This window comes from Phalangium opilio, unplaced genomic scaffold, assembly GCF_054372755.1.
Source record: "Phalangium opilio isolate 3A_F unplaced genomic scaffold, DU_Popi_V2 ptg000095l_1, whole genome shotgun sequence".
Classification (NCBI taxonomy): Eukaryota; Metazoa; Arthropoda; class Arachnida; order Opiliones; family Phalangiidae; genus Phalangium; species Phalangium opilio.
The window spans coordinates 3,467,034-3,479,574 of record NW_028324200.1 but is presented as its reverse complement, the minus strand read 5'-3'; the positions used below and the strand labels follow the sequence as shown (position 1 = coordinate 3,479,574).

Sequence of the window (12,541 nt, the reverse complement as noted above, 5' to 3'; positions counted from 1 at the left end):
AAAAAAGAAACTCTGTTTGCTTTTCTCATATCTGGTGGATTTTAAAAAAGGAAACTACACTGTAAAAGACAACGGCACGCAGTGTTCCTAATTGGTCTCCCTCCCAAGTACTGACTGCGCTTGACGCTGCTTAATTTCGGTGATCGGACGAGAACCGGTGTTTTCAGCGTGATATGGCCGTTGCCGAGAATTTTAGTTAGTTATTCGAATTTAAAACTAATTTGACAAATTACCCTTCTGCATGTTTTCAAAACATAAAAAAAGAAACTATGTTTGCTTTTCTCATATCTGGTAGATTTTAAAAAAGGAAACTAAACTGTAAAAGACAACGGCACGCAGTATTCCTAAGTGGTCTCCCTCCCAAGTACTGACTGCGCTCGACGCTGCTTAACTTCGGTGATCGGACGAGAACCGGTGTTTTCAGCGTGATATGGCCGTTGCCGAGAACTTTAGTTAGTTATTCGAATTTAAAACTAATTTGACAAATTACCCTTCTGCATGTTTGAAAAAAAAGAAACTCTGTTTGCTTTTCTCATATCTGGTGGATTTTAAAAAAGGAAACTACACTGTAAAAGACAACGGCACGCAGTGTTCCGAATTGGTCTCCCTCCCAAGTACTGACTGCGCTCGACGCTGCTTAACTTCGGTGATCGGACGAGAACCGGTGTTTTCAGCGTGATATGGCCGTTGCCGAGAACTTTAGTTAGTTATTCGAATTTAAAACTAATTTGACAAATTAACCTTCTGCATGTTTGAAAAAAAATAAACTCTGTTTGCTTTTCTCATATCTGGTGGATTTTATAAAAGGAAACTAAACTGTAAAAGACAACGGCACGCAGTGTTCCTAAGTGCTCTCCCTCCCAAGTACTGACTGCGCTTGACGCTGCTTAATTTCGGTGATCGGACGAGAACCGGTGTTTTCAGCGTGATATGGCCGTCGCCGAGTTCTTTAGTTAGTTATTCGAATTTAAAACTAATTTGACAAATTACCCTTCTTCATGTTTGAAAGATAAGAAAATCTGTTTGCTTTTCTCATATCTGGTGGATTTTAAAAAAGGAAACTACACTGTAAAAGACAACGGCACGCAGTGTTCCTAAGTGGTCTCCCTCCCAAGTACTGACTGCGCTCGACGCTGCTTAACTTCGGTGATCGGACGAGAACCGGTGTTTTCAGCGTGATATGGCCGTTGCCGAGAACTTTAGTTAGTTATTCGAATTTAAAACTAATTTGACAAATTACCCTTCTGCATGTTTGAAAAAAAAGAAACTCTGTTTGCTTTTCTCATATCTGGTGGATTTTAAAAAAGGAAACTACACTGTAAAAGACAACGGCACGCAGTGTTCCGAATTGGTCTTCCTCCCAAGTACTGACTGCGCTCGACGCTGCTTAACTTCGATGATCGGACGAGAACCGGTGTTTTCAGCGTGATATGGCCGTTGCCGAGAACTTTAGTTAGTTATTCGAATTTAAAACTAATTTGACAAATTAACCTTCTGCATGTTTGAAAAAAAATAAACTCTGTTTGCTTTTCTCATATCTGGTGGATTTTATAAAAGGAAACTAAACTGTAAAAGACAACGGCACGCAGTGTTCCTAAGTGCTCTCCCTCCCAAGTACTGACTGCGCTTGACGCTGCTTAATTTCGGTGATCGGACGAGAACCGGTGTTTTCAGCGTGATATGGTCGTCGCCGAGATCTTTAGTTAGTTATTCGAAGTTAAAACTAATTTGACAAATTACCCTTCTGCACGTTTGAAAGATAAGAAACTCTGTTTGCTTTTCTCATATCTGGTGGATTTTAAAAAAGGAAACTAAACTGTAAAAGACAACGGCACGCAGTGTTCCTAAGTGGTCTCCCTCCCAAGTACTGACTGCGCTTGACGCTGCTTAATTTCGGTGATCGGACGAGAACCGGTGTTTTCAGCGTGATATGGCCGTCGCCGAGATCTTTAGTTAGTTATTCGAATTTAAAACTAATTTGACAAATTACCCTTCTTCATGTTTGAAAAAAAAGAAACTCTGTTTGCTTTTCTCATATCTGGTGGATTTTAAAAAAGGAAACTACACTGTAAAAGACAACGGCACGCAGTGTTCCTAAGTGGTCTCCCTCCAAAGTACTGACTGCGCTCGACGCTGCTTAACTTCGGTGATCGGACGAGAACCGGTGTTTTCAGCGTGATATGGCCGTTGCCGAGAACTTTAGTTAGTTATTCGAATGTAAAACTAATTTGACAAATAACCCTTCTGCATGTTTGAAAAAAAAGAAACTCTGTTTGCTTTTCTCATATCTGGTGGATTTTAAAAAGGAAAATACACTGTAAAAGACAACGGCACGCAGTGTTCCTAATTGTTCTCCCTCCCAAGTACTGACTGCGCTTGACGCTGCTTAATTTCGGTGATCGGACGAGAACCGGTGTTTTCAGCGTGATATTGTCATCGCCGAGATCTTTAGTTAGTTATTCGAATTTAAAACTAATTTGACAAATTACCCTTCTGCATGTTTGAAAAAAAAGAAACTCTGTTTGCTTTTTTCATATCTGGTGGATTTTAAAAAAGGCAACTACACTGTAAAAGACAACGGCACGCAGTGTTCCTAATTGGTCTCCCTCCCAAGTTTTGTATGCGCTTGACGCTGCTTAATTTCGGTGATCGGACGAGAACCGGTGTTTTCAGCGTGATATGGCCGTCGCCGAGATCTTTAGTTAGTTATTCGAAGTTAAAACTAATTTGACAAATTACCCTTCTGCATGTTTGAAAGATAAGAAACTCTGTTTGCTTTTCTCATATCTGGTGGATTTTAAAAAAGGAAACTAAACTGTAAAAAACAACGGCACGCAGTGTTCCTAAGTGGTCTCCCTCCCAAGTACTGACTGCGCTTGACGCTGCTTAATTTCGGTGATCGGACGAGAACCGGTGTTTTCAGCGTGATATGGCCGTTGCCGAGAACTTTAGTTAGTTATTCGAATTTAAAACTAATTTGACAAATTAACCTTCTGCATGTTTGAAAAAAAATAAACTCTGTTTGCTTTTCTCATATCTGGTGGATTTTATAAAAGGAAACTAAACTGTAAAAGACAACGGCACGCAGTGTTCCTAAGTGCTCTCCCTCCCAAGTACTGACTGCGCTTGACGCTGCTTAATTTCGGTGATCGGACGAGAACCGGTGTTTTCAGCGTGATATGGTCGTCGCCGAGATCTTTAGTTAGTTATTCGAAGTTAAAACTAATTTGACAAATTACCCTTCTGCACGTTTGAAAGATAAGAAACTCTGTTTGCTTTTCTCATATCTGGTGGATTTTAAAAAAGGAAACTAAACTGTAAAAGACAACGGCACGCAGTGTTCCTAAGTGGTCTCCCTCCCAAGTACTGACTGCGCTTGACGCTGCTTAATTTCGGTGATCGGACGAGAACCGGTGTTTTCAGCGTGATATGGCCGTCGCCGAGATCTTTAGTTAGTTATTCGAATTTAAAACTAATTTGACAAATTACCCTTCTTCATGTTTGAAAAAAAAGAAACTCTGTTTGCTTTTCTCATATCTGGTGGATTTTAAAAAAGGAAACTACACTGTAAAAGACAACGGCACGCAGTGTTCCTAAGTGGTCTCCCTCCAAAGTACTGACTGCGCTCGACGCTGCTTAACTTCGGTGATCGGACGAGAACCGGTGTTTTCAGCGTGATATGGCCGTTGCCGAGAACTTTAGTTAGTTATTCGAATGTAAAACTAATTTGACAAATAACCCTTCTGCATGTTTGAAAAAAAAGAAACTCTGTTTGCTTTTCTCATATCTGGTGGATTTTAAAAAGGAAAATACACTGTAAAAGACAACGGCACGCAGTGTTCCTAATTGTTCTCCCTCCCAAGTACTGACTGCGCTTGACGCTGCTTAATTTCGGTGATCGGACGAGAACCGGTGTTTTCAGCGTGATATTGTCATCGCCGAGATCTTTAGTTAGTTATTCGAATTTAAAACTAATTTGACAAATTACCCTTCTGCATGTTTGAAAAAAAAGAAACTCTGTTTGCTTTTCTCATATCTGGTGGATTTTAAAAAAGGCAACTACACTGTAAAAGACAACGGCACGCAGTGTTCCTAAGTGGTCTCCCTCCCAAGTACTGACTGCGCTCGACGCTGCTCAACTTCGGTGATCGGACGAGAACCGGTGTTTTCAGCGTGATATGGCCGTTGCCGAGAACTTTAGTTAGTTATTCGAATTTAAAACTAATTTGACAAATTACCCTTCTGCATGTTTGAAAAAAAGAAACTCTGTTTGCTTTTCTCATATCTGGTGGATTTTAAAAAAGGAAACTAAACTGTAAAAGACAACGGCACGCAGTGTTCCTAATTGGTCTCCCTCCCAAGTTTTGTATGCGCTTGACGCTGCTTAATTTCGGTGATCGGACGAGAACCGGTGTTTTCAGCGTGATATGGCCGTCGCCGAGAACTTTAGTTAGTTATTCGAATTTAAAACTAATTTGACAAATTACCCTTCTGCATGTTTGAAAAAAAGAAACTCTGTTTGCTTTTCTCATATCTGGTGGATTTTAAAAAAGGAAACTAAACTGTAAAAGACAACGGCAAGCAGTGTTCCTAATTGTTCTCCCTCCCAAGTACTGACTGCGCTTGACGCTGCTTAATTTCGGTGATCGGACGAGAACCGGTGTTTTCAGCGTGATATTGTCGTCGCCGAGATCTTTAGTTAGTTATTCGAATTTAAAACTAATTTGACAAATTACCCTTCTGCATGTTTGAAAAAAAGAAACTCTGTTTGCTTTTCTCATATCTGGTGGATTTTAAAAAAGGAAACTACACTGTAAAAGACAACGGCACGCAGTGTTCCTAATTGTTCTCCCTCCCAAGTACTGACTGCGCTTGACGCTGCTTAATTTCGGTGATCGGACGAGAACCGGTGTTTTCAGCGTGATATGGCCGTCGCCGAGATCTTTAGTTAGTTATTCGAAGTTAAAACTAATTTGACAAATTACCCTTCTGCATGTTTGAAAGATAAGAAACTCTGTTTGCTTTTCTCATATCTGGTGGATTTTAAAAAAGGAAACTAAACTGTAAAAGACAACGGCACGCAGTGTTCCTAAGTGGTCTCCCTCCCAAGTACTGACTGCGCTTGACGCTGCTTAATTTCGGTGATCGGACGAGAACCGTTGTTTTCAGCGTGATATGGCCGTCGCCGAGATCTTTAGTTAGATATTCGAATTTAAAACTAATTTGACAAATTACCCTTCTTCATGTTTGAAAGATAAGAAAATCTGTTTGCTTTTCTCATATCTGGTGGATTTTAAAAAATGAAACTACACTGTAAAAGACAACGGCACGCAGTGTTCCTAAGTGGTCTCCCTCCCAAGTACTGACTGCGCTCGACGCTGCTTAACTTCGGTGATCGGACAAGAACCGGTGTTTTCAGCGTGATATGGCCGTTGCCGAGAAATTTAGTTAGTTATTCGAATTTAAAACTAATTTGACAAATTACCCTTCTGCATGTTTGAAAAAAAAGAAACTCTGTTTGCTTTTCTCATTTCTGGTGGATTTTAAAAAAGGAAACTACAGTGTAAAAGACAACGGCACGCAGTGTTCCTAAGTGGTCTCCCTCCCAAGTACTGACTGCGCTCGACGCTGCTTAACTTCGGTGATCGGACGAGAACCGGTGTTTTCAGCGTGATATGGCCGTTGCCGAGAACTTTAGTCACTTATTCGAATTTAAAACTAATTTGACAAATTACCCTTCTGCATGTTTGAAAAAAAGAAACCCTGTTTGCTTTTCTCATATCTGGTGGATTTTAAAAAAGGAAACTACACTGTAAAAGATAACGGCACGCAGTGTTCCTAAGTGGTCTCCCTCCCAAGTACTGACTGCGCTCGACGCTGCTTAACTTCGGTGATCGGACGAGAACCGGTGTTTTCAGCGTGATATGGCCGTTGCCGAGAACTTTAGTTAGTTATTCGAATTTAAAACTAATTTGACAAATTACCCTTCTGCATGTTTGAAAAAAAAGAAACTCTGTTTGCTTTTCTCATATCTGGTGGATTTTAAAAAAGGAAACTACACTGTAAAAGACAACGGCACGCAGTGTTCCTAAGTGGTCTCCCTCCCAAGTTCTAACTGCGCTCGACGCTGCTTAACTTCGGTGATCGGACGAGAACCGGTGTTTTCAGCGTGATATGGCCGTTGCCGAGAACTTTAGTTAATTATTCGAATTTAAAACTAATTTGACAAACTACCCTTCTGCATGTTTTCAAAAAATAAAAAAAAGAAACTCTGTTTGTTTTTCTCATATCTGGTAGATTTTAAAAAAGGAAACTAAACTGTAAAAGACAACGGCATGCAGTGTTCCTAAGTGGTCTCCCTCCCAAGTACTGACTGCGCTCGACGCTGCTTAACTTCGGTGATCGGACGAGAACCGGTGTTTTCAGCGTGATATGGCCGTCGCCGAGATCTTTAGTTAGTTATTCGAAGTTAAAACTAATTTGACAAATTACCCTTCTGCATGTTTGAAAGATAAGAAACTCTGTTTGCTTTTCTCATATCTGGTGGATTTTAAAAAAGGAAACTAAACTGTAAAAGACAACGGCACGCAGTGTTCCTAAGTGGTCTCCCTCCCAAGTACTGACTGCGCTCGACGCTGCTTAACTTCGGTGATCGGACGAGAACCGGTGTTTTCAGCGTGATATGGCCGTTGCCGACAACTTTAGTTAGTTATTCGAATTTAAAACTAATTTGACAAATAACCCTTCTGCATGTTTGAAAAAAAAGAAACTCTGTTTGCTTTTCTCATATCTGGTGGATTTTAAAAAAGGAAACTACACTGTAAAAGACAACGGCACGCAGTGTTCCTAATTGGTCTCCCTCCCAAGTTTTGTATGCGCTTGACGCTGCTTAATTTCGGTGATCGGACGAGAACCGGTGTTTTCAGCGTGATATGGCCGTCGCCGAGATCTTTAGTTAGATATTCGAAGTTAAAACTAATTTGACAAATTACCCTTCTGCATGTTTGAAAGATAAGAAACTCTGTTTGCTTTTCTCATATCTGGTGGATTTTAAAAAAGGAAACTAAACTGTAAAAGACAACGGCACGCAGTGTTCCTAAGTGGTCTCCCTCCCAAGTACTGACTGCGCTTGACGCTGCTTAATTTCGGTGATCGGACGAGAACCGGTGTTTTCAGCGTGATATGGCCGTCGCCGAGATCTTTAGTTAGATATTCGAATTTAAAACTAATTTGACAAATTACCCTTCTTCATGTTTGAAAGATAAGAAAATCTGTTTGCTTTTCTCACATCTGGTGGATTTTAAAAAAGGAAACTACACTGTAAAAGACAACGGCACGCAGTGTTCCTAAGTGGTCTCCCTCCCAAGTACTGACTGCGCTCGACGCTGCTTAACTTCGGTGATCGGACAAGAACCGGTGTTTTCAGCGTGATATGGCCGTTGCCGAGAACTTTAGTTAGTTATTCGAATTTAAAACTAATTTGACAAATTACCCTTCTGCATGTTTGAAAAAAAAGAAACTCTGTTTGCTTTTCTCATTTCTGGTGGATTTTAAAAAAGGAAACTACAGTGTAAAAGACAACGGCACGCAGTGTTCCTAAGTGGTCTCCCTCCCAAGTACTGACTGCGCTCGACGCTGCTTAACTTCGGTGATCGGACGAGAACCGGTGTTTTCAGCGTAATATGGCCATTGCCGAGAACTTTAGTCACTTATTCGAATTTAAAACTAATTTGACAAATTACCCTTCTGCATGTTTGAAAAAAAGAAACCCTGTTTGCTTTTCTCATATCTGGTGGATTTTAAAAAAGGAAACTACACTGTAAAAGATAACGGCACGCAGTGTTCCTAAGTGGTCTCCCTCCCAAGTACTGACTGCGCTCGACGCTGCTTAACTTCGGTGATCGGACGAGAACCGGTGTTTTCAGCGTGATATGGCCGTTGCCGAGAACTTTAGTTAATTATTCGAATTTAAAACTAATTTGACAAATTACCCTTCTGCATGTTTTCAAAAAATAAAAAAAAGAAACTCTGTTTGTTTTTCTCATATCTGGTAGATTTTAAAAAAGGAAACTAAACTGTAAAAGACAACGGCACGCAGTGTTCCTAAGTGGTCTCCCTCCCAAGTACTGACTGCGCTCGACGCTGCTTAACTTCGGTGATCGGACAAGAACCGGTGTTTTCAGCGTGATATGGCCGTTGCCGAGAACTTTAGTTAGTTATTCGAATTTAAAACTAATTTGACAAATTACCCTTCTGCATGTTTGAAAAAAAAGAAACTCTGTTTGCTTTTCTCATTTCTGGTGGATTTTAAAAAAGGAAACTACAGTGTAAAAGACAACGGCACGCAGTGTTCCTAAGTGGTCTCCCTCCCAAGTACTGACTGCGCTCGACGCTGCTTAACTTCGGTGATCGGACGAGAACCGGTGTTTTCAGCGTAATATGGCCATTGCCGAGAACTTTAGTCACTTATTCGAATTTAAAACTAATTTGACAAATTACCCTTCTGCATGTTTGAAAAAAAGAAACCCTGTTTGCTTTTCTCATATCTGGTGGATTTTAAAAAAGGAAACTACACTGTAAAAGATAACGGCACGCAGTGTTCCTAAGTGGTCTCCCTCCCAAGTACTGACTGCGCTCGACGCTGCTTAACTTCGGTGATCGGACGAGAACCGGTGTTTTCAGCGTGATATGGCCGTTGCCGAGAACTTTAGTTAATTATTCGAATTTAAAACTAATTTGACAAATTACCCTTCTGCATGTTTTCAAAAAATAAAAAAAAGAAACTCTGTTTGTTTTTCTCATATCTGGTAGATTTTAAAAAAGGAAACTAAACTGTAAAAGACAACGGCACGCAGTGTTCCTAAGTGGTCTCCCTCCCAAGTACTGACTGCGCTCGACGCTGCTTAACTTCGGTGATCGGACGAGAACCGGTGTTTTCAGCGTGATATGGCCGTTGCCGAGAACTTTAGTTAGTTATTCGAATTTAAAACTAATTTGACAAATTACCCTTCTGCATGTTTGAAAAAAAAGAAACTCTGTTTGCTTTTCTCATATCTGGTGGATTTTAAAAAAGGAAACTACACTGTAAAAGACAACGGCACGCAGTGTTCCTAAGTGGTCTCCCTCCCAAGTTCTAACTGCGCTCGACGCTGCTTAACTTCGGTGATCGGACGAGAACCGGTGTTTTCAGCGTGATATGGCCGTTGCCGAGAACTTTAGTTAATTATTCGAATTTAAAACTAATTTGACAAATTACCCTTCTGCATGTTTTCAAAAAATAAAAAAAAGAAACTCTGTTTGTTTTTCTCATATCTGGTAGATTTTAAAAAAGGAAACTAAACTGTAAAAGACAACGGCACGCAGTGTTCCTAAGTGGTCTCCCTCCCAAGTACTGACTGCGCTCGACGCTGCTTAACTTCGGTGATCGGACGAGAACCGGTGTTTTCAGCGTGATATGGCCGTTGCCGACAACTTTAGTTAGTTATTCGAATTTAAAACTAATTTGACAAATAACCCTTCTGCATGTTTGAAAAAAAAAGAAACTCTGTTTGCTTTTCTCATATCTGGTGGATTTTAAAAAAGGAAACTACACTGTAAAAGACAACGGCACGCAGTGTTCCTAATTGGTCTCCCTCCCAAGTTTTGTATGCGCTTGACGCTGCTTAATTTCGGTGATCGGACGAGAACCGGTGTTTTCAGCGTGATATGGCCGTCGCCGAGATCTTTAGTTAGTTATTCGAAGTTAAAACTAATTTGACAAATTACCCTTCTGCATGTTTGAAAGATAAGAAACTCTGTTTGCTTTTCTCATATCTGGTGGATTTTAAAAAAGGAAACTAAACTGTAAAAGACAACGGCACGCAGTGTTCCTAAGTGGTCTCCCTCCCAAGTACTGACTGCGCTCGACGCTGCTTAACTTCGGTGATCGTACGAGAACCGGTGTTTTCAGCGTGATATGGCCGTTGCCGAGAACTTTAGTTAGTTATTCGAATTTAAAACTAATTTGACAAATTACCCTTCTGCATGTTTGAAAATAAGAAACTCTGTTTGCTTTTCTCATATCTGGTGGATTTTAAAAAAGGAAACTACACTGTAAAAGACAACGGCACGCAGTGTTCCTAAGTGGTCTCCCTCCCAAGTACTGACTGCGCTCGACGCTGCTTAACTTCGGTGATCGGACGAGAACCGGTGTTTTCAGCGTGATATGGCTGTTGCCGAGAACTTTAGTTAGTTATTCGAATTTAAAACTAATTTGACAAATTACCCTTCTGCATGTTTGAAAAAAAAGAAACTCTGTTTGCTTTTCTCATATCTGGTGGATTTTAAAAAAGGAAACTACACTGTAAAAGACAACGGCACGCAGTGTTCCTAAGTGGTCTCCCTCCCAAGTTCTAACTGCGCTCGACGCTGCTTAACTTCGGTGATCGGACGAGAACCGGTGTTTTCAGCGTGATATGGCCGTTGCCGAGAACTTTAGTTAATTATTCGAATTTAAAACTAATTTGACAAATTACCCTTCTGCATGTTTTCAAAAAATAAAAAAAAGAAACTCTGTTTGTTTTTCTCATATCTGGTAGATTTTAAAAAAGGAAACTAAACTGTAAAAGACAACGGCACGCAGTGTTCCTAAGTGGTCTCCCTCCCAAGTACTGACTGCGCTCGACGCTGCTTAACTTCGGTGATCGGACGAGAACCGGTGTTTTCAGCGTAATATGGCCATTGCCGAGAACTTTAGTCACTTATTCGAATTTAAAACTAATTTGACAAATTACCCTTCTGCATGTTTGAAAAAAAGAAACCCTGTTTGCTTTTCTCATATCTGGTGGATTTTAAAAAAGGAAACTACACTGTAAAAGATAACGGCACGCAGTGTTCCTAAGTGGTCTCCCTCCCAAGTACTGACTGCGCTCGACGCTGCTTAACTTCGGTGATCGGACGAGAACCGGTGTTTTCAGCGTGATATGGCCGTTGCCGAGAACTTTAGTTAATTATTCGAATTTAAAACTAATTTGACAAATTACCCTTCTGCATGTTTTCAAAAAATAAAAAAAAGAAACTCTGTTTGTTTTTCTCATATCTGGTAGATTTTAAAAAAGGAAACTAAACTGTAAAAGACAACGGCACGCAGTGTTCCTAAGTGGTCTCCCTCCCAAGTACTGACTGCGCTCGACGCTGCTTAACTTCGGTGATCGGACGAGAACCGGTGTTTTCAGCGTGATATGGCCGTTGCCGAGAACTTTAGTTAGTTATTCGAATTTAAAACTAATTTGACAAATTACCCTTCTGCATGTTTGAAAAAAAAGAAACTCTGTTTGCTTTTCTCATATCTGGTGGATTTTAAAAAAGGAAACTACACTGTAAAAGACAACGGCACGCAGTGTTCCTAAGTGGTCTCCCTCCCAAGTTCTAACTGCGCTCGACGCTGCTTAACTTCGGTGATCGGACGAGAACCGGTGTTTTCAGCGTGATATGGCCGTTGCCGAGAACTTTAGTTAATTATTCGAATTTAAAACTAATTTGACAAATTACCCTTCTGCATGTTTTCAAAAAATAAAAAAAAGAAACTCTGTTTGTTTTTCTCATATCTGGTAGATTTTAAAAAAGGAAACTAAACTGTAAAAGACAACGGCACGCAGTGTTCCTAAGTGGTCTCCCTCCCAAGTACTGACTGCGCTCGACGCTGCTTAACTTCGGTGATCGGACGAGAACCGGTGTTTTCAGCGTGATATGGCCGTTGCCGACAACTTTAGTTAGTTATTCGAATTTAAAACTAATTTGACAAATAACCCTTCTGCATGTTTGAAAAAAAAAGAAACTCTGTTTGCTTTTCTCATATCTGGTGGATTTTAAAAAAGGAAACTACACTGTAAAAGACAACGGCACGCAGTGTTCCTAATTGGTCTCCCTCCCAAGTTTTGTATGCGCTTGACGCTGCTTAATTTCGGTGATCGGACGAGAACCGGTGTTTTCAGCGTGATATGGCCGTCGCCGAGATCTTTAGTTAGTTATTCGAAGTTAAAACTAATTTGACAAATTACCCTTCTGCATGTTTGAAAGATAAGAAACTCTGTTTGCTTTTCTCATATCTGGTGGATTTTAAAAAAGGAAACTAAACTGTAAAAGACAACGGCACGCAGTGTTCCTAAGTGGTCTCCCTCCCAAGTACTGACTGCGCTCGACGCTGCTTAACTTCGGTGATCGTACGAGAACCGGTGTTTTCAGCGTGATATGGCCGTTGCCGAGAACTTTAGTTAGTTATTCGAATTTAAAACTAATTTGACAAATTACCCTTCTGCATGTTTGAAAAAAAGAAACTCTGTTTGCTTTTCTCATATCTGGTGGATTTTAAAAAAGGAAACTACACTGTAAAAGACAACGGCACGCAGTGTTCCTAAGTGGTCTCCCTCCCAAGTACTGACTGCGCTCGACGCTGCTTAACTTCGGTGATCGGACAAGAACCGCTGTTTTCAGCGTGATATGGCCGTTGCCGAGAACTTTAGTTAGTTATTCGAATTTAAAACTAATTTGACAAATTACCCTT

General features: G+C 40.5%; 30 non-coding genes and 20 pseudogenes across 30 annotated transcripts; all 50 read right to left on the bottom strand.

The window, feature by feature from the left end:
• Nucleotides 1-66: 66 nt before the first annotated feature.
• On the bottom strand, nt 67-185 carry LOC149636159 (5S ribosomal RNA; annotated as a pseudogene).
• A 138-nt stretch (nt 186-323) lies between these two features.
• On the bottom strand, nt 324-442 carry LOC149636158 (5S ribosomal RNA). Its single transcript, XR_016372633.1, has one exon. It is a non-coding gene; the product is annotated as a 5S ribosomal RNA (ribosomal RNA).
• Nucleotides 443-573: 131 nt separating this feature from the next.
• Nucleotides 574-692, bottom strand: LOC149636157 (5S ribosomal RNA). Its single transcript, XR_016372487.1, has one exon. It is a non-coding gene; the product is annotated as a 5S ribosomal RNA (ribosomal RNA).
• A 131-nt stretch (nt 693-823) lies between these two features.
• Nucleotides 824-942, bottom strand: LOC149636156 (5S ribosomal RNA; annotated as a pseudogene).
• A 131-nt stretch (nt 943-1,073) lies between these two features.
• LOC149636155 (5S ribosomal RNA) lies at nt 1,074-1,192 on the bottom strand. The gene has a single exon (XR_016373211.1). It is a non-coding gene; the product is annotated as a 5S ribosomal RNA (ribosomal RNA).
• Nucleotides 1,193-1,323: 131 nt separating this feature from the next.
• On the bottom strand, nt 1,324-1,442 carry LOC149636154 (5S ribosomal RNA; annotated as a pseudogene).
• Nucleotides 1,443-1,573: 131 nt separating this feature from the next.
• Nucleotides 1,574-1,692, bottom strand: LOC149636153 (5S ribosomal RNA; annotated as a pseudogene).
• A 131-nt stretch (nt 1,693-1,823) lies between these two features.
• On the bottom strand, nt 1,824-1,942 carry LOC149636152 (5S ribosomal RNA; annotated as a pseudogene).
• A 131-nt stretch (nt 1,943-2,073) lies between these two features.
• On the bottom strand, nt 2,074-2,192 carry LOC149636151 (5S ribosomal RNA). The gene has a single exon (XR_016373399.1). It is a non-coding gene; the product is annotated as a 5S ribosomal RNA (ribosomal RNA).
• Nucleotides 2,193-2,322: 130 nt separating this feature from the next.
• Nucleotides 2,323-2,441, bottom strand: LOC149636150 (5S ribosomal RNA; annotated as a pseudogene).
• Nucleotides 2,442-2,572: 131 nt separating this feature from the next.
• Nucleotides 2,573-2,691, bottom strand: LOC149636149 (5S ribosomal RNA; annotated as a pseudogene).
• Nucleotides 2,692-2,822: 131 nt separating this feature from the next.
• LOC149636148 (5S ribosomal RNA) lies at nt 2,823-2,941 on the bottom strand (annotated as a pseudogene).
• A 131-nt stretch (nt 2,942-3,072) lies between these two features.
• LOC149636147 (5S ribosomal RNA) lies at nt 3,073-3,191 on the bottom strand (annotated as a pseudogene).
• Nucleotides 3,192-3,322: 131 nt separating this feature from the next.
• Nucleotides 3,323-3,441, bottom strand: LOC149636146 (5S ribosomal RNA; annotated as a pseudogene).
• Nucleotides 3,442-3,572: 131 nt separating this feature from the next.
• Nucleotides 3,573-3,691, bottom strand: LOC149636145 (5S ribosomal RNA). Its single transcript, XR_016373398.1, has one exon. It is a non-coding gene; the product is annotated as a 5S ribosomal RNA (ribosomal RNA).
• Nucleotides 3,692-3,821: 130 nt separating this feature from the next.
• LOC149636144 (5S ribosomal RNA) lies at nt 3,822-3,940 on the bottom strand (annotated as a pseudogene).
• Nucleotides 3,941-4,071: 131 nt separating this feature from the next.
• On the bottom strand, nt 4,072-4,190 carry LOC149636143 (5S ribosomal RNA). The gene has a single exon (XR_016372774.1). It is a non-coding gene; the product is annotated as a 5S ribosomal RNA (ribosomal RNA).
• A 130-nt stretch (nt 4,191-4,320) lies between these two features.
• LOC149636142 (5S ribosomal RNA) lies at nt 4,321-4,439 on the bottom strand (annotated as a pseudogene).
• A 130-nt stretch (nt 4,440-4,569) lies between these two features.
• On the bottom strand, nt 4,570-4,688 carry LOC149636141 (5S ribosomal RNA; annotated as a pseudogene).
• A 130-nt stretch (nt 4,689-4,818) lies between these two features.
• LOC149636140 (5S ribosomal RNA) lies at nt 4,819-4,937 on the bottom strand (annotated as a pseudogene).
• A 131-nt stretch (nt 4,938-5,068) lies between these two features.
• Nucleotides 5,069-5,187, bottom strand: LOC149636139 (5S ribosomal RNA; annotated as a pseudogene).
• Nucleotides 5,188-5,318: 131 nt separating this feature from the next.
• Nucleotides 5,319-5,437, bottom strand: LOC149636138 (5S ribosomal RNA). The gene has a single exon (XR_016372646.1). It is a non-coding gene; the product is annotated as a 5S ribosomal RNA (ribosomal RNA).
• A 131-nt stretch (nt 5,438-5,568) lies between these two features.
• Nucleotides 5,569-5,687, bottom strand: LOC149636137 (5S ribosomal RNA). The gene has a single exon (XR_016373210.1). It is a non-coding gene; the product is annotated as a 5S ribosomal RNA (ribosomal RNA).
• A 130-nt stretch (nt 5,688-5,817) lies between these two features.
• On the bottom strand, nt 5,818-5,936 carry LOC149636136 (5S ribosomal RNA). Its single transcript, XR_016372572.1, has one exon. It is a non-coding gene; the product is annotated as a 5S ribosomal RNA (ribosomal RNA).
• A 131-nt stretch (nt 5,937-6,067) lies between these two features.
• On the bottom strand, nt 6,068-6,186 carry LOC149636135 (5S ribosomal RNA). Its single transcript, XR_016372840.1, has one exon. It is a non-coding gene; the product is annotated as a 5S ribosomal RNA (ribosomal RNA).
• A 139-nt stretch (nt 6,187-6,325) lies between these two features.
• Nucleotides 6,326-6,444, bottom strand: LOC149636134 (5S ribosomal RNA). The gene has a single exon (XR_016372970.1). It is a non-coding gene; the product is annotated as a 5S ribosomal RNA (ribosomal RNA).
• A 131-nt stretch (nt 6,445-6,575) lies between these two features.
• LOC149636133 (5S ribosomal RNA) lies at nt 6,576-6,694 on the bottom strand. The gene has a single exon (XR_016373209.1). It is a non-coding gene; the product is annotated as a 5S ribosomal RNA (ribosomal RNA).
• A 131-nt stretch (nt 6,695-6,825) lies between these two features.
• On the bottom strand, nt 6,826-6,944 carry LOC149636132 (5S ribosomal RNA; annotated as a pseudogene).
• Nucleotides 6,945-7,075: 131 nt separating this feature from the next.
• On the bottom strand, nt 7,076-7,194 carry LOC149636131 (5S ribosomal RNA; annotated as a pseudogene).
• A 131-nt stretch (nt 7,195-7,325) lies between these two features.
• Nucleotides 7,326-7,444, bottom strand: LOC149636130 (5S ribosomal RNA). Its single transcript, XR_016372645.1, has one exon. It is a non-coding gene; the product is annotated as a 5S ribosomal RNA (ribosomal RNA).
• A 131-nt stretch (nt 7,445-7,575) lies between these two features.
• On the bottom strand, nt 7,576-7,694 carry LOC149636129 (5S ribosomal RNA). The gene has a single exon (XR_016372575.1). It is a non-coding gene; the product is annotated as a 5S ribosomal RNA (ribosomal RNA).
• A 130-nt stretch (nt 7,695-7,824) lies between these two features.
• Nucleotides 7,825-7,943, bottom strand: LOC149636128 (5S ribosomal RNA). Its single transcript, XR_016372571.1, has one exon. It is a non-coding gene; the product is annotated as a 5S ribosomal RNA (ribosomal RNA).
• Nucleotides 7,944-8,082: 139 nt separating this feature from the next.
• Nucleotides 8,083-8,201, bottom strand: LOC149636127 (5S ribosomal RNA). Its single transcript, XR_016372643.1, has one exon. It is a non-coding gene; the product is annotated as a 5S ribosomal RNA (ribosomal RNA).
• A 131-nt stretch (nt 8,202-8,332) lies between these two features.
• On the bottom strand, nt 8,333-8,451 carry LOC149636126 (5S ribosomal RNA). Its single transcript, XR_016372574.1, has one exon. It is a non-coding gene; the product is annotated as a 5S ribosomal RNA (ribosomal RNA).
• Nucleotides 8,452-8,581: 130 nt separating this feature from the next.
• On the bottom strand, nt 8,582-8,700 carry LOC149636125 (5S ribosomal RNA). Its single transcript, XR_016372570.1, has one exon. It is a non-coding gene; the product is annotated as a 5S ribosomal RNA (ribosomal RNA).
• Nucleotides 8,701-8,839: 139 nt separating this feature from the next.
• On the bottom strand, nt 8,840-8,958 carry LOC149636124 (5S ribosomal RNA). The gene has a single exon (XR_016373208.1). It is a non-coding gene; the product is annotated as a 5S ribosomal RNA (ribosomal RNA).
• Nucleotides 8,959-9,089: 131 nt separating this feature from the next.
• On the bottom strand, nt 9,090-9,208 carry LOC149636123 (5S ribosomal RNA). Its single transcript, XR_016372839.1, has one exon. It is a non-coding gene; the product is annotated as a 5S ribosomal RNA (ribosomal RNA).
• A 139-nt stretch (nt 9,209-9,347) lies between these two features.
• On the bottom strand, nt 9,348-9,466 carry LOC149636122 (5S ribosomal RNA). Its single transcript, XR_016373207.1, has one exon. It is a non-coding gene; the product is annotated as a 5S ribosomal RNA (ribosomal RNA).
• A 132-nt stretch (nt 9,467-9,598) lies between these two features.
• On the bottom strand, nt 9,599-9,717 carry LOC149636121 (5S ribosomal RNA; annotated as a pseudogene).
• Nucleotides 9,718-9,848: 131 nt separating this feature from the next.
• On the bottom strand, nt 9,849-9,967 carry LOC149636120 (5S ribosomal RNA). The gene has a single exon (XR_016373506.1). It is a non-coding gene; the product is annotated as a 5S ribosomal RNA (ribosomal RNA).
• A 130-nt stretch (nt 9,968-10,097) lies between these two features.
• Nucleotides 10,098-10,216, bottom strand: LOC149636119 (5S ribosomal RNA). Its single transcript, XR_016372780.1, has one exon. It is a non-coding gene; the product is annotated as a 5S ribosomal RNA (ribosomal RNA).
• Nucleotides 10,217-10,347: 131 nt separating this feature from the next.
• Nucleotides 10,348-10,466, bottom strand: LOC149636118 (5S ribosomal RNA). The gene has a single exon (XR_016372838.1). It is a non-coding gene; the product is annotated as a 5S ribosomal RNA (ribosomal RNA).
• A 139-nt stretch (nt 10,467-10,605) lies between these two features.
• LOC149636117 (5S ribosomal RNA) lies at nt 10,606-10,724 on the bottom strand. Its single transcript, XR_016372573.1, has one exon. It is a non-coding gene; the product is annotated as a 5S ribosomal RNA (ribosomal RNA).
• A 130-nt stretch (nt 10,725-10,854) lies between these two features.
• Nucleotides 10,855-10,973, bottom strand: LOC149636116 (5S ribosomal RNA). The gene has a single exon (XR_016372569.1). It is a non-coding gene; the product is annotated as a 5S ribosomal RNA (ribosomal RNA).
• A 139-nt stretch (nt 10,974-11,112) lies between these two features.
• LOC149636115 (5S ribosomal RNA) lies at nt 11,113-11,231 on the bottom strand. Its single transcript, XR_016373205.1, has one exon. It is a non-coding gene; the product is annotated as a 5S ribosomal RNA (ribosomal RNA).
• Nucleotides 11,232-11,362: 131 nt separating this feature from the next.
• Nucleotides 11,363-11,481, bottom strand: LOC149636114 (5S ribosomal RNA). The gene has a single exon (XR_016372836.1). It is a non-coding gene; the product is annotated as a 5S ribosomal RNA (ribosomal RNA).
• A 139-nt stretch (nt 11,482-11,620) lies between these two features.
• Nucleotides 11,621-11,739, bottom strand: LOC149636113 (5S ribosomal RNA). Its single transcript, XR_016373204.1, has one exon. It is a non-coding gene; the product is annotated as a 5S ribosomal RNA (ribosomal RNA).
• Nucleotides 11,740-11,871: 132 nt separating this feature from the next.
• LOC149636112 (5S ribosomal RNA) lies at nt 11,872-11,990 on the bottom strand (annotated as a pseudogene).
• Nucleotides 11,991-12,121: 131 nt separating this feature from the next.
• Nucleotides 12,122-12,240, bottom strand: LOC149636111 (5S ribosomal RNA). Its single transcript, XR_016373505.1, has one exon. It is a non-coding gene; the product is annotated as a 5S ribosomal RNA (ribosomal RNA).
• A 130-nt stretch (nt 12,241-12,370) lies between these two features.
• Nucleotides 12,371-12,489, bottom strand: LOC149636110 (5S ribosomal RNA; annotated as a pseudogene).
• Between the last annotated feature and the right edge of the window lie 52 nt (nt 12,490-12,541).